The sequence below is a fragment of the Phaethon aethereus genome (assembly GCF_964289735.1).
Source record: "Phaethon aethereus genome assembly, contig: HAP1_SCAFFOLD_394, whole genome shotgun sequence".
In the NCBI taxonomy this organism is placed as follows: domain Eukaryota; kingdom Metazoa; phylum Chordata; class Aves; order Phaethontiformes; family Phaethontidae; genus Phaethon; species Phaethon aethereus.
The window spans coordinates 64225-77487 of NW_028114206.1; the positions used below are offsets into that span (position 1 = coordinate 64225).

General features: G+C 56.3%; 1 pseudogene across 1 annotated transcript; it reads right to left on the reverse strand.

The window, feature by feature from the left end:
- Nucleotides 1-8428: 8428 nt before the first annotated feature.
- Nucleotides 8429-9473, reverse strand: LOC309416180 (olfactory receptor 14C36-like; annotated as a pseudogene). The gene has a single exon. The product of its transcript is annotated as an olfactory receptor 14C36-like (transcript).
- Nucleotides 9474-13263: the final 3790 nt, after the last annotated feature.

Genomic DNA, 13263 nt, shown 5'->3' on the forward strand with positions numbered 1-13263 from the left:
CAGGCAATTTAGAGTGGCCCAGGTACAAGGCAAAGGGCTGGGATGTGCACCAGCACACGGGCTCAGCTTTGCTCCGGATGCCTTTCCGCAGGTCCTGCCAGGATCCTGCTGCAGCGCGGGTGTCCCACGGGGTTACGGCCTCCTTCGGGCATCCCCCTGCCCCGGCGGGGGGTCCTCCCCGGGCTGCAGGTGGAGATCTGCTCCAGCGTGGAGCTGCATGGCTGCAGGGGCACAGCCTGCCTCACCATGGTCTTCACCAGGGGCTGCAGGGGAACCTCTGCTGCGGCGCCTGGAGCACCTCCTGCCCCTCCTTCCGCACGGACCTTGGTGTCTGCAGGGCTGTTTTCACATGTTCTCCTCTCTCCGGCTGCAAATGCCACGTGCCGGTTTTGTCCCCTTCTGAAATATGTTATCCCAGAGGTGCTGCCCCCGTTGCTACCTGGCTTGGCCCCGCTGGGCACGGGCTCTATGGGACACAGGGGAAGCTTCTAGCAGCTTCTCACAGAAGCCACCCCTGCAGCCCTGCTGCCACAACCTTGCCACGCAAACCCCATGCAGAGGACGAGGTTGCTGTGCATAAACTCACAAACCAACCCAGAACGGCTGCCATTGTGATGTAACAGGAACGGTGTCACAGAGGGCGAGAAGGCAGGCATAAGTGTCCCGAGCAATCTCCATAGCAGGCTCACTCCAGGAAGACCCTCGTGGTGTGGGCATTCCTGTCCAAGAGCCTGCAGATGTGGTGGGGATGTCCTTTATCCTCCTGGATGCCTAGAGTCTGCAAAATTGTGACCTATCGTTGCAAAAATGAGAGAGCAAGTCTGTGCTGCAGTTCGCGTTTTCTTTTCTTTGGCTTTTTCTGTATTGTATTTGCCAGACAGACCCTGGCTGGCCACACATGTAGCAAGTAAGTGGAGGTTTTTACTACTAGTTGGCTTCTGTATCGATGTGTTCTTTGGCTGTTCCTTAATAACGGAGTTGATTTTTAAACAAAAATGCCAGTAAGATACCATGACTTTGGTAAAGCTTCTGTCAAGAGCTGCAGCTAATAAGGGGGTGTCTCTATCCCACCGGGTGTGGACAGCTTTTAGGATTTAACCTGCAGTGGTTCAGTTCCCCACACATGATCGTGTGTGGCAGTGGGGTCTGCAATTTCCTCAGTTTGCTGGTTCAACCAGTGCAACTGCTAAAATGCGGACTGGGAGAGCTTCTCGGAAGTCCTAGAAACTGTGAGGTTAATCTCCAGAATTTACTGACATTTCTCTTCTTTTGAGGGAAAGCATCTTTTTTTTTTAACCTGCATAATGAAGACATATGACTGTCTAAGTTGACACTTAATGTGTGCTAAAAAAGCAGTTAGTTTTGTGGTGAAATGCAAAATTCAAAACACTTTGTGTACGCTCCTGAACTCAGGAGCTGTGACTGTGGTTTGTCAGAATAGAACTGCCACAGCTAAGGTGGATTTTCAGCAAGCTTTAATGGGGGAACAGAAGCATTGACAGTTAAAGACCAATTGGCACTTTCCTGACCAAGTTTCCAATTCTTTTAGTTACTGGCAAAACAGGGCAAAAAATAGACACAAGAAACTGTAGAAAAAAGAGTAACCTAATCTATTGTCCTGTTACCCTCCTCTCTATGTAAAATAGCTGTTTCTACTGGAGGGATGTTGTGAAAGAAACATGTCGTCTCTTTGGATTTCCTTGTTCTGTGGGTTTCCCCACAAAAGGCAGTTTTATAACAGCGTCTGGTTAATTTTCCTTCACACATTGCTGGTAAAGTCGCCCATGGATACGTAGAAGTCCATCCTTCGGTGAGTGTGAAAGTAACCTTTAGCTTTCCTAGCATTTAAGAATGGTGGAGCAAGCTGTGAGATTTGCCTTTTGTGACGGAGTGCCAGCCTTGCAGGCTGAAGGAAAGTCAACCGTAGCGTCTTTGCAGCAGCAGCAAAGGGATCACGGGCTGTTTTCTAGCTTTCTGTTTAAAAACATCAAAACAGATGAAAGTCTGTTCTTGCAGGCAGAAGTTTGCCTTAAGATTACTGCTTAATGGGAGTCTGGCCTGAAATAAGATGACATTGTCCATGTTCTAGCTGCACACTTTAGTGCTGTCAGACCAAGCATAGGGCCCAGTGGGAAACATAGTTCTAGGCATTTAACATGACAGGAGGGCGATTATTCCCTGCTTTATTTTTCCCTTAATCATCTTCTATCCCCAGGTAAGCAAAGTGCTAGCGATGCATGGAAAGCCATGCACTGATCTAACGCATGGCAAAGGAACATTCCCCTTCCCATTAGGGCACCCCTGGCTTGAGAGAGTTGGCCCTTAATCCGACGTTCAGGATGTCTGTCGTCTCGCTCCCTCCTTTGGCCAGTTCAGTACCTGTTGCACTGTTTCTCTTTACGCGTTGGGCAACGGCGCTGAGTCTCTCAGAAAATACAGGACGCTGTCTGTGTGCGTGTGTCTCTCTGTGACAGTGTGTCCAAGTACAGGTGACTTAAGGCACATAAATTTGTGAGAAGGTGATAGAACCCGCTGCGTCTGCGTCGCAGCTGGGACTGGTGGGGGGTTCAGCTCACCGCACTTCAAGGATCTGCACTGTAGGCTTCAGTTTACACGTAGCCAACGGATCAGCCAGACTTCCCTTGCCTGCCCCACATCTGGAGTCTGCCGGACGGTTGCCAACACCCCGGCGGTGGCTTTTATTCTCCGCTGCCTGTAACGGGAGCCCGGGTGAGCAGTCGGGATGCCTGCCTGGCAGCCCCGGGCAGGTCGGCAGGACGCGCCTTGCTGCCGAGAGGGCTGCATTCCCTCTGGGCTCCTGCTGCGGTGAGACACAGGCAAACAGGAGAAAGATCGCTGTGTGAACTTAGGAGCAGGTGAAGAGGAGGTTGGTGCTGAAAAAGGAGCTTTTAGACAGGGAGGTTGAGCACCGTGGAAACAGGCAATATGATTAGCCCATGGCTAAAACAGTAAAGAAACAAACAGCCATCTCTCCAAAGGCAAATTCCCAACAAGACTACGCAGCGGGCTTTGCCCTTTGAAGTGTGTTAATTAACATAGCCAGTAGGCACCTGTTAGCTTAATTAACTGTTACCATGTCTGTAGATACAATGCCAAAGCAATGAACCAGCAACTAGATGTGACTTCTAGCGATATATCCAGGCATGACATTTTGTGAAATTGGACTTTGACAAAGCACGGGCATGGATAAGTTGTTTTCAGCAAGAATGAAAAACACCAAGACAACTTAACAAAACAGCAGGGTCATTTGTAACCTTTAAATTGTGCTGTGCCACGTGTAACTTAGCACCGGGGCTGTAGGACTACAGGCATGTCCAGATTGGTTCCTGAAGATGTCAGAAGGAAAGCGGCGTTAGCTTTGACAGTCCCTGTAGTGGCCGATTTAAAGTGGCCTCTTCACATTCCTTTCCTTTTCCAAGGCAAGCGGTCTTGAACCTATACAAACCCTGCCTGAAAATGTGGCGAGAAACCCAGGAATGGGAGCGGAAGGGTGGTCTCTTTCGTGCCACGTCGAGAACAGGACTAGACAGAGGCACTTTGTAACTGCCCTTAGGTAGAGGTCTATATGGGGTCTAAAAGCCCTAAGCTCTGCTTAGAGCCCAGGATGTATCCATAAAATGCCATACAATGGATTAGTTTTTTCAAACCCACAAAGTAATTGCCAATCTAAACTGTGTTAGGGAATGTATTTTTCAAATTGCAAAATCAAAATTCAATAAGCTAGGAAGTGCTACGGTTGTATTTTTTTTTGTTTCTGTAACCTTAATGATCTTTTCAGTACGGCGTTTTATACGTAATGTACGTCTGTGTTTTCTCTCTGTTATGCAGTCAAGTCCAGAATAACAGCAGTTGCTGAAATAATGGTCACAAATCATATAATTACTAAAGCATTACCAGCTGTTTTTATGTGTTTTCACAGTAACAAAATCACTTCCTGCTTCCAAAACGTGCATGAACAAGACTTCTCAAGTTAATGGTTTTCCCTGCTGTTTTGGGTGACCATAAAGCAAATTAATCTCCTACAAGAGCCCAAATTGGAACGAATTGTTACCGAAATCCTCGTCATGAGGGAAAACACAAACTCCAGTATTGTGTAATGAATTAAACCCAACTTGTGTAATGAATTAAGGAAGAAATGGGGTTCTGGGAGAGGGTGGGGGCTGGAATTAAGGAAGAGATGGGGTTCTGGGAGAGGGTGGGGGCTGGAGCAGGTGGGTGCAGGTCTCTGTCTCTGGTTCTTTTCTGCATGTGGGGGCTACGGGGAACCATGCTGGAGCGGTGGGTTAGGGGTAGCCGTACTCGTTGGCTGTCTCCATGTCAGCCTCCCTCTGCACAAAAAACTGCAGCTGGCCCAGTGGCATCTGCAGGGCCGCCCGCTCCCGCCCCTCCTGGGCCAGCCTGGTCATGCGCTCCCGCTCGAGCTGCTGTTCGGCTGTGATGGGCACCGAGTCCTCCTGCTCCTGCGGTGGGATGGGCGCAGTGGTGAGGCCCCGCCAGGGCCTGAGGGATAGCAGGGAGTCGGCGGGAGGCTGCGGCACGTGCGGCGGCATGTGCAGCTGCTCTGGCAGCCCCTGGCGTGGGGTTTGGCCCCCCGTGGGGGACAGGCACAGCCAGCTGGGCTGCCTTGGTTTGGGACGTGCACCAGTGCGTGCCTTGCTGCTCAATGCCTCTGCCGGTGCCGACTCCTTCTTGCCATGAGTTGGGGTCTTGGGGCTGCTGGCAGGGGACCAGGGTCCCTGGGGGGCACGCTGGGGCTGGCTTGGGGCTCTGGATTGGGCGGTTGGTGCACCGGCCCCACAACCTTCACTCCTCACCCCAGTGGGGGGATGTCTCGATGGCGTTGAGAAATGTGCCCTCTGGTCGGTGCGGGGCATCCTTGGCCCCGGGTTGAGGTGGCTCTTCCTGGGGACGCCGGTACCGCCTGCGGTGGCGATGCTGGTTGTAGGGCTGTCAGCAGCGGGACGGGGTAGACATGGCGGCTCCAGGGGTGTTGGTACCAGGCCGCGGTGGGGGGCGGGTTCCGGGGCGGTGGTTCGTCGCAGGAACCGCCAGGTGGCGCCGCGGCTGCAGCCTCTGCCGGGCAGGGGGCGCGGCCTCCTCTGCGGGGGCGGGGCCGGTGGGGGCGCGGGGTGATGGCGGAAGCGGCGCTGGGCGGGCCCGGGGTCGGCGCCCCCATGGCGGGCAGAAGGGGCTCCCCCCATGCCAGAGCGGTGCGTGCGGCTGCCCCGCCTTACGCCTGCCCGCACCGCTCCGCGTCCTCGTCCCGTCCCGGGGCCTCCCAGGGCTGCCCCGGGGCACTGCGGGGGCGTGCGGCCTGGTGCTGCCGGCAGCCGCGGGGCGCGGCGAGTCCCTGACGCCGGCAGCCGGCAGCGCGGTGTCGCCTGTGCCGGTGAACGTAGCGCAGCCCCTGGCAGTGGGGAGCCGTAGCTTAGAGTGCGGGGGTCTGGGGGGACCGGGGCGGGCAGGGTGTGGAGCACAGGGGGGCCCTGCCTGCAGTGCTGAGCTGTGGGGTGGTGGGGGTCTGGACAGGCAGGGATGTGCTGCGGGCAGGAGCCTGTAGGGTACAGGAGCTGCCCCTGGAGCACGGTGCCAGGCCCCAGCCCCACGGGCTGGTGGGGCACCAGCGCTCCCGTCCCCAGCTGCCATCTCCAGCTGTAGGCAGGGAGACAGGCAGCAGGAATGGGGGGGAGCTGCACCCCGCAGGGAGGCTGCCCCATGGCGGGGAGCTGCACCGGCTGCCCCGGGACCCCCAGGGGCCCTGGCACCCCCTGCCAGACGCCGGCCTGCACCAGCTGGGAGGTGACGTGGTGGAGCTGGGCAGGCTCAGAGGACACCAGGACAGAGGGTGACACGCCGGCAGTGACCGGTGGCAGCATGGCTGGAACGGCGAAGCTCACGCCGGGCAGTTGCGATGCCATCAGCAGCCGCAGAGGGAAGCTCTCTGCTGGAGGAAGCAAAAAGGGGTGGTGGGGTGAGGTATCGGCGGGCAGAGCCAGCGGGGGGTTACCTGGGGGGCAGGAGCACCGCGAGGAGCGGGAGCCGCTGCTGTACCTGCCGTGGCGGTTGGTCAGTGTGGGGTTTGTTGGGGGCAAAGAGCCTCCGTCCCCATGGCGAACATTCCGCCAGCACCTGCTTCAGCCAGCCTGGCGAGGGTTTGGTTTTCATAGCACAACACCTTCCCCTCTCAGTTATTTCCCATCTGGCTGATGATTTCCTGTCCTTAATGATGGTTTCCCACCCCCACCACCGTTTCCCATCCCAGCGATGATTTCTCAGCCCCATGATGGTTTCCTATCCCAATGGTTTCCTACCCCGACAGTTTCCCAACCCAACCATGACTTTTGGGGGGAGGTGAATTTCCTGTGCAAAGGGAAGGAATGGGGCCAGGACCCTGTGGCCACGATGGAGAGCTTTCACAAAAATTTGGCAACTGGCCCCTGCCCACTGAGGAGAGAGCCTGGGACGCCCAGTCTAGCGTTACAGGAGGAATTGCTGCATTCGTGCACGCGAGCTGTCAGGTTCAGACTGGGGCACCCCGAATGCGGTGTCACGCACGGTTCTTACACCTTTCACGTGTTCAGGTCCAAACTGATTTGATCAATTGCTACTTAACAGACACGCAGCCCCCGCCCACGCAGGCGGCTGTTTTGCAAAGCGAGGCTAAATCTGTGGTGTTGTCAACCTTCTGCTTCTTTCTTGATCCAGGCGTCCCTGGAGTCGGTCTGGCTGCAGTTCCTTATCCCGGTGCCAGAGGAGGGGAGGGTTTCACAGAGGTGTTGGCGGGGCTGGGACACTGGTGTGATCTGGCTAGTGCAGAGCTATCCTTACTTCTCCGGCGTGGGGACTGTCCAAGGGAAGAGCTACTGATGGCATCTATCTGGATTCTGTAAGGCCTTTGACATGGTCCCCCACAACATCCCTCTCTCTAAAATGGAGAGATATGGATTTCATGGGTGTACTGTTGGGTGGATGAGGAATTGGTTGGATGGTCACATCCAGCGGGTAGTGGTCAATGGCGCAATGTCGAGATGGAGATTGGTGATGAGTGGTGTCCCTCAGGGGTCCATACTGGCACCAGTACTCTTTAATATCTTCATCAGTGGCATAGACAGCGGATCCAGTGTGTCCTCAGTGAGTCTGCAGAGGACATCAAGCTGAGTGGTGCAGTTGACACGCCTGAGGGACATGATGCCATCCAGAGGGACCTGGACAAGCTGGAGAAATGGGCCCATGTGAACCTCATGAGGTTCAACAAGCTCAAGTGCAGGGTCCTGCACCTGGGTTGGGGCAACCCCGCAGTATCAGCACAGGCTGGGGCATGAAGGGATGGTGAGCATCCCTGCCGAGAAGGACTTGAGGATACTGGTGGACAGAAAGCTGGACATGAGCCGGCAATGTGCGCTTGTAGCCCGGAAAGCCAACCGTATCCTGGGCTGCATCCAAAGCAGCGTGGCCAGCAGGTCGAGGGAAGGGATTCTGCCCCTCTGCTCCGCTCTGGTGAGACCCCAGCTGGAGCACTGCATCCAGCTCTGGAGCCCTCAGCACAGGAAAGACATGGACCTGTTCGGGCAGGTTAGGAGGAGGCAACAAAGATGATCAGAGGGCTGGAACTTTTTTCACAGTAAGGGTGGTGAATGACAGGCACAGGTTACCTAGAGAGCTGGCAGATGCCCCATCCCTGGGAACATTCATTGTCAGGTTGGAAGGGGCTCTCAGGAATCTTCTCTAGTTGGAGATGTCCCTGCTTATTGCAGGGGCCTTGGACTAGATGACCTGAGAAGGTCCTTTCCAACCCAAGGATTCTATGATTCCCAGAGGACAAGCAGCTGAGCATAACCTATCACTGCATGGTCTTGGTAAAGGCCAACAGCTTCCTGGGCGGCATTAGGAAAAGCATTGCTGGCAGGTGGAGGGAGGTGACCCTTCCCCTCTACTCAGCACTGGTGAGGTGACATCTGGAGTGCTGTGTCCGGTGCTCAGCTCCCCAGTGCAATCTAGGAAACTTCTTGACCCATGCACCATCTCCACTACCACTAGGCACCAAGAGCCTTTAAAACCAGAACTTTTGCTCCCATGGGACCCAGTGGTACCGTGAGCTTAACTCACATCACAGGGAGAACAGACCCTTTAATAGACCAGTTCCTTAGACATTTTATTGGCAGCACCTTTGGAGGAAGAGCCCAGCCTTCAGGCACTGCAGCTGGGAGATGCCCTTTGATTGAAGAGCTGCTATCGGACAGGCCACACCTGACACAGTGTTGTGCGAGGGTCAGACACAACTGGATCACACCTCAATCCAAGGAGCATAAGCCCAGAAACATTTCTACAAGTAGGATTATCACAAGGGAAAAAAAGTAGACTCCTGGCCTAAGAGAAACTCTGGGAAATGTGGAGAGGAGACGGGCTATTATTGGGGAAACAGCGTCCATTGGGTGAGTTTCCTGAGGGCATCCTTGAGCTCCTGGTTCCTCATGCTGTAGATGAGGGGCACCACCGAGTACAGAACTGCCACCACCAGGTCCAGAGCTGGGGAGGAGATGGAGGGGGGCTTCAGGTAGGCAAAGATGGCAGTGCTGACAAAGAGACAGACCATGGCCAGGTGAGGGAGGCACGTGGAAAAGGCTTTGTGCCGTCCCTGCTCAGAGGGGATCCTCAGCACCGCCATGAAGATCTGCACGTAGGACACAACGATGAAAACAAAACAAATACTAAACAGGCACCGACCACAAGCAGCCCAACTTCCCTGAGGTAGGCATCTGAGCAGGAGAGCTTGAGGATCTGGGGGATTTCACAGAAGAACTGGTCCACAGCATTTCCTTGGCAGAGGGGTAGTGAAAATGTGCTGGCCGTGTGCCCCACAGCATGGAGAAACCCACTGCCCCAGGCAGCTGCTGCCATGTGGGCACAAGCTCTGCTGCCCAGGAGGGTCCCGTAGTGCAGGGGTTTGCAGATGGCAACGTAGCGGTCGTAGGCCATGATGGTGAGAAGAAAATACTCAGCTGACATCAAAAAGGCAAACAGAAAGACCTGTGCAGCACACCCTGGGTAGGAGATGGCCCTGGTGTCCCAGAGGGAGTTGGCCATGGCTTTGGGGACAGTGGTGGAGATGCAGCCCAGGTCGAGGAGGGAGAGGTTGAGGAGGAAGAAGTACATGGGGTTGTGGAGGCGGTGGTCGCAGGCTATGGCGGTGATGACGAGGCCGTTGCCCAGGAGGGCAGCCAGGTAGATGCCCAGGAAGAGCCCGAAGTGCAAGAGCTGCAGCTCCTGCGTCTCTGCGAATGCCTGGAGGAGGAACTGGGTGATGGAGCTGCCGTTGGACATTTGCTTCCTCTGGGCATGGGAGCCTGTCCAAGGAGGAAAATGCATCACTAAGGACATACTTATCTGTGCAAAATCTGTGCTGTTTCTCACAGAAACCTCCAAGACTGACTGTCCCCTTTCGGGAAGACCTTTGGCCGGTGCCTTTCATGAGCCGTGGTTGGTGCTGGCCGAGGATGCCCCAAGGAGCAGGACGCTCTGCTGTGGGCTCTGGGGGACTCAGTCCTGCCCTGTGTCCGTAGGTCAGGAGGAACACGGGGTGATCTCAGATTAAATTCACTTTTGATATCAAAGAGCTTTGCAGCTTTGTTGCTCCCAGTTCACCTGGTGGCAGAGCAGAGCTGTGGGGATTTTGTTTTGTTTGTTCTGTTCTTGTCCCCCCACACCCGAGGGCAGGAGTGCTTTTAGGGCAGAAATCTTTGTCGTTCCTGCTGCGCTCCAAGTGAAACCGTGGCCGGCAAAGGGACTGTCCCTTCGAGCAGCATGAGGACAGCCGGTCTGTCCGTCAGCCCCGGGCTCAGCTGCCCGGTGCCAGCACCTTTCTGAGCTGGAGGACTATCACACTGCGCTGTTCCCCAAAAGAAGCCGGACACTGCTGAGAGCAGAGGAACCCAGTTCCATGTGCAGCTCTCCCAGCCGCTCAGCCCATCTCGTGGTGCCTGAGGAGGATCTCAGCTCTCCCCACCCAGCCAGGGACACAGAGGGTCCTTGCAGCTGCCCACATTCCGCCCTCCCGCAGGATTTCCTTGGCCTCAGCCCACGGTGGCTTCTCTCTCGGGCACCTGGGAAACACAGGCTTGCCATGGGCGAGTTGTGCCCTTCTGGAGGGCAGCCTGCAGCCCAGCAGGACCCCCCGGGAAAGAGTCAAGTGTCCCAAAGCTGGGGTGTCGTCAAGGGAGGGTCAGGTCTTTTCCAGCCCCACGCACTGGAGTGCCCAGAGCCCCAAAGTGTGGGAGGGGGGTTGGTTGCTTTTCCTCCATGGAAGAAGCTGCAGGAGAGGACCCAGAGCGCTGGTGTCTCTGCTGAACCCGACTCCTCACCCCCGGTTTCTTGGTGGGGCTGCTGGGAAGGCAACTGATGGCCAAGTGCTTGTGAGGCTGAGGGTGCGGAGCAACGGTGTGAGGGAGGGGAGAGCGGGGGGTTGCTCTGGGGAAGGAGCCGGCACTGCAGGGGATGGCAGGAGGTGCCCGAACCCCCCTCCCACCACATTTCTGGGATCTCCTCCCTCTCCCGCTCGGACAATGTCTCTGCTGCCGGGCGCTGTCTGTGCTGGGAACCACTTCCCTGTGCCCGAGCCTCCTCCCTGTCAGTGCTCACAGACAGAGAGCCCCATCCCACCCACGGGGTGCCCGGCTCTGCCCTGCAAACACCTCCTGGAGCTGCTCCGGGGGCATCTCTGTCCGTACAGGGGCAAAGGAGCAGCTCACATGACCCCTCAAGAGAACGGGCACCTCCGTGCCTTCTCCAAAGTGGGAAAATAAAGTCCCATCTCCCACTTCCCCCCCAGCCAACCAAGAGGACCAGTCTCCAAGCACAGATTCCTTCCCTTTCAGGTAATCCCGACTTTTTCCATCCTCTTGTAGTTTCCTGCGAAATAGCCAGGGAGAGATCCCCCGGGGCGCAGGGACCCGCGCAGAAGGACAGCCCTGGGCAGCCCTGGCTGCACACCCAGCTTTGTGTCCCTGTGGTCCTCCACAGGACAAGGACACCGTCGTTCCCTGTCCCACTGATGTGCAGCAGGGAAGCCCTGCGCAGGAGCACGTCCTCCTCTTCCACACTGGGGAAGCCGTGAGTCCTCCTGCGGATCCGACAGCTGTGGGATGTGCCAGCTCGAGGAGATCCCTCCAGAATCACCAAATTCAATGCCCGGCACGCCCAGACTTACCGTACAGAGGGCTGTGAAGAGCTGTCCCCCACACTCAGCTCTCACCACCCTGTCACCCCAGGCTGCCTTTCTTCTCTCTCCCACTCCTCTCCGCTCCCCTCGCTGCCTGCAGGCAGTGCCCCCAGCCCTGCTGCGCTGGGCAGAGGAGCTGCTCCTGGGCAGAGCTGTCTCTCTGCAGCGCTGCCCGCTTGCCACCAGCTCCCTCCACCCCAGCAGCCCGGCCCAGCTCCGCAGCAGAGGACCAGCCCACGGCAGCACTTTCTCTGCCCGCGCTGGGCTCCCTCCGGGTGTCCCTGGGGCTGCAGGGAACCTGCTGGGAAACAGGCTGAAGCCATCCCTGGGGTGCCCTCCCTCACCTGGGGAGGGACACTTCTCTCCAGCAGCGTCGCTTCCCCTCTCAGACACAGAGTTCGGCATGAGAACTGTCGTTCCATGTCCCGTCCTTAGGCAGGACCAGCAGAACGTGGCAGGGAGGGGTCTCCTGTCCCCTGCCGAGGGAAGGGACTCGGCTGAGACATTCAGCGAATGCCACCCTGGGGGTGAAGCCCTGGGGCTGGAAGAGGACTCGGCTCCCTCTCGTGCAGACCACAGACCCACAGCAGGGGGGATTCCCCTTGCCTCAGTGCACATGGGCAGAAAACAGGCGCCTGCCCGTCAGCTCCTCGTCTCGGCTCTCGTGCTAATTAATGGTGACTGAGGGTGTTCGGGTGGGAACACCTGGTGACATCTGAGGTGACACCAGAGCTTTTCCAAGACGTGTGCAGGTGACTGCAAGCTCTAATGGAGCAACGCTGAGAGACGGGGCAGCATCTGGGGGGTCACGTTGGAGCCCGGTGGGGAATTCCTTTGGTGGAGGGAAACGAGAGCAGATGTTTACAGTTGGACAACTAAAACCTTCCCTTTTCCTCATGTCCACAGCAGCCTGCAGAGGTACTCAGCTGACCAAATGGAGCTAAGTCCCTCTCCTTCGCTTCTCCATCAGCTGTAGTTCCTAGACCTTCATCGACTGTAATGGCCGTTGTCTCATGGACATCCCACACTGCTTAACCTAAGTCAGGGCAGCTGCTCAACGGCCAAGCACAGGCCTGGGGTGCTACGTGAGATGCCAGCGCTCCCCGGCACACCTACAGGCTGCTGTCAGGGACCACACAGGGCCTGCAGGAAAACCACTGCTCTTGCGAGGGGATGCCTGACAGACACCCCGGAGAGCGTTGCAGGCAGGTTCGGTTCCTTTGTGCAAGCCCAGGTGGCATCTCAGGCAGATTTGGTTTCTGTTGGCCAGCCACTGAATCCCACCACTGCGGTGAGGCAAGGGCTGACTCAAGTTCATTCAGCCAATGCACAGCAGCTCATGAACAGGAAGCACATCACCCCAGGGTCCCAAATCATTTGGCTACTCCCAAACTCTCCTGGTTCTTCGTTCGAAAACCCTTTGCTCAGCCCCGTGATGGTACAATCAAGGAATAGGTGAATGATTTTCACAGTGTTCCTGGATCTCCACATGTCCAAACACCAGCACATTTTCAGCAGCACCTTGTCTTCCTGGAGATCAGCTTCACCTCCACCACAGGCCTTCAGAAGCTGCAGTCAGGACAAGGAAGTGCAGAAAGGTTTATTTCAGCAAGACAAAGTAGTCCCCAGATGAATGGCCCCAGGTCTTCTTGGGGACTTAATGACCCCGACACTCGCTGGAAGGGGAGCACAGCAGGATGCACACTGTCCCGCTGGTGTCTGGGGTCTCTTGGGACAATTCCTTTGCACGGTGCCAGGACAACAAAGGGGATGCTCATCTGAATCTGGTCCTTGTCAAAGAGGCAGTGCTGGTCAGGGATGTGAAAACTGGCATCAGCCTTGGCTGCAGTGATAATGAAAGAGTGTGAAAAAAATTTAACCTCTTCAGGGGACTTTCAGTGGTAGTCCCATGGGCAGCAGCACCCACGGGCAGCAGAGCTCAGTGCAGCTGGGCTTTTCGGAAAGCATCTAAAAGCACGAGAACTGTCCAGACCGATAAGCAGAAAACCAATGAGACATTTCAGGAG